This window comes from Seriola lalandi, unplaced genomic scaffold, assembly GCF_002814215.2.
Source record: "Seriola lalandi dorsalis isolate HSWRI2012SDOR001 ecotype SW California unplaced genomic scaffold, Sedor1 jcf7180002054677, whole genome shotgun sequence".
Lineage (NCBI taxonomy): Eukaryota > Metazoa > Chordata > Actinopteri > Carangiformes > Carangidae > Seriola > Seriola lalandi.
The window spans coordinates 119,415-122,373 of NW_019525230.1; positions in this window are offsets into that span (position 1 = coordinate 119,415).

The window sequence follows — 2,959 nt, forward strand, 5'->3', positions numbered from 1 at the left end:
CCCCCCCCCCCCCCCCCCTTTTTTTTTTGCGGGCGAACAAACAGAGAACTCTCCCCCTCCGTCTGAAAGCGTGATTGCTCTGCAGAACTCTCCGTCTGTCCTCTATTACTGACCTCACATCCACCTATCGGGCTGGATCACACCAGACAAGGTGTTCCTTCATCCTGCAGTCAGACACACACACGCATACGCACACACACGCATATGCACACACACACACATGCACACACACGCACACAAATGCACACACACACGCGCACACACACACACGCACATGCACACACACACGCACACACACAGTCCGTAGTTTGAAAATTTCAAGGGGCCAATTTGACAAGGCACACCCACCTACTCACAGCAAGACACATGCTCACAAGGTGCACACACATTTGTATGCACCGCACAACACAACTCTCAATCGCTTCGTCTCTTCCTCCTGCAGACACACACACACACACATACACACACAAACACACACACACACACACACACAGACATCAGGAAGACGCGAGCAGCTGAAGTCTGATTATCCAGAAATTCAGGAGACAGCAGAAAGGAGCACAGAGCAGGTCTGACTCATCTCTTTGAAATAGTTCCTTTTTTATTCAAATTTACAAAAAGAAAAAGTACAACAGAAATAAATACACTTTGTTCAGCACGCAATTGTGGAATTGTATCAACATCGTGCATGAGCAATGAAGTCATGGGGAGGAGGGAGGGGGTGTGGGCGCAGAACCAATGGGGTCTACCTGTTAAGGGTCAAGAGCACTCTTAAGGCGAGAAGTCATGACCTTCACCCTGCTGCACCCTTAAGCTACATATCAGCTGATTTAGACATAAAAGGTAATACTCTCATCCTTCCACTATAAATTTCTTTTTTCTTTGACACGGCACTTGACAAATGGCCTGACAGGAGCACTTTCGTCTGTCGCCGTGAGCCGGTGCATCTGAGCTAGCTTGAAAAGAGCGGTGGAGTGCTGCACAGACTGTGGGCTTTTATTCTATTTAAAACAACTGATTCAACTAATCACGCTTTTGATTGAACCAATTTGCCGGGCTCAGGAGGTGGGATAATCAGCTCCGTCGAGTGGTTTAGTTGGTGCAGCACTCCAGAGCTCTGAAATAAGACAAATCAGGAGAATCATCGCTTTGATTTTGACCAATCAGCCAGAGCAGAACTTTGAATCAGACCAATCAGCTGAGATGAAACACCTGGAGCCAATCAAGCCTGTGGAATAAACCATATAATTAGAACGGCGAGAAAGGTCACTTATCGGTATACCATGCTAATTGCTTTTGCAATGGCTGCCCAAAGAACTGGCGATGCTGTTATGAAAATGAGGACAGATTTTTGTGCATTGAGAGACAGAGAGACTCAGAGAGTTGGCACATTTCACATTGATTCAGAAAACACTGCCCACATTATGATTTGGCAAAGCAACATATTAGTTCTCTTTACAACAATACTTATCTCTCATAACAAATAGTTCCAAGTTCTTTGGCAGAGAAATTAGGATTCAGGACATGAATTCATTCTAATAATTCTGGTTTATTACAACTTGTGTCTTGTTTTTGTCATTTTTGTCCGTCATTCTCATCAGCTGTGATAACACTGTACACGCTTAGTACTGAAAACAGTGAACACGGCAACATCGCTGCAACAAAGTCAGACAGGGCCAGACAAAAGTAGTTCAGAGAGATTATCGAAACCAGTTTATGTGGAGGTAAAAGGGGCACGGCCGATGAGATTTAATACACTTTCATTTTCATTTACACACATATAAATCTGATGCAATCTGTCTTGGCTTTCCAGCCAGACACTTGGTCTGTAAACTGTGGTGGACAGTTTTTACCAGCTGCAACAGTGTGAGGCAGGTACTGTTTTCACCTCGTGTGTCATCATGACAAAATGTGGTCCTGGAGACACCTTTTGTAGTGGGAACATCACAGAGACAGTTTGAGGACTTTGGCAGGTGTTTACTTGTCCGTCTGTCTGTCTCTGGTCAGATTTATTCCATGGTTGAGCCACAACTGTGAAAAATACAGTCACAAAACGTGGTGTCTCACACCGGGAGTGGAGTTGAGATCAAAATGAAGGCTGAGTTTAAAGACTGGTTGGTGGAGTACTCATGTAATAATGTAGTAATAACTACTGAGTTCTAGGTCTGAGCAATTATTTTGGCAGAGATTGGGAGTCATGATTTCAGTTGGAGTGATTGTTTTTTTTCCATTTCATTTTCACAGAAAATTCTTTAAAAATAATGACAGCGTGATTTTTGTTGGGGCTTGTATCAAGAGATGCAAGTTTTCCTTTGTTCCCGCTGCTATTCAGTTGTTAAATAGTAGATAGTATTTTATTGTTGTCTGGAGATCAATTATTTGCACAGACCGCTTACTTGACTTCTGCACTTTGACATTGATGAATGAACTCTGACCGTTATGCCGCACTGTCTGCTGATGTCCGTAAGGCTGCCAATCAATTTCCCTGTAAGGGACAATAAAGATACTTTGAACTTTGAATGTTGTGACACATTTATAAAAAATATCTTTATTAGCAGCTGTGATTTGGATATTGCACTTGGCCATACTGCGATTTCAATGTATATATTTGGATTAATTGTGCAGCCCTACTGAGTATTCACGGGTCAGAACATCAGCATGCTGATGTTGAAGACGGTCTCTAGTTCGTCTGTGTTTTGGTCCAGACCCATAAGCTTGTGTTTCTTGCACCGTTGGACTTCTGTCAGTGATGTTGCCCAGTCCCAGGTCAGTACAATGTTATTATTACTGACACAAATAATAACGAATAAAAACTATGAAAAGAAGATTCAAGTTCTAACAAACATGACAGAGTAAATTACCACGAGGTGTCTGAAAAGATTCTGTCTTTGTCACACTCACACAGCTGATGGAAGGTGTAGGTAGCTTTAGGGTGTTGAGGTATTGCTGATCAGCCCCC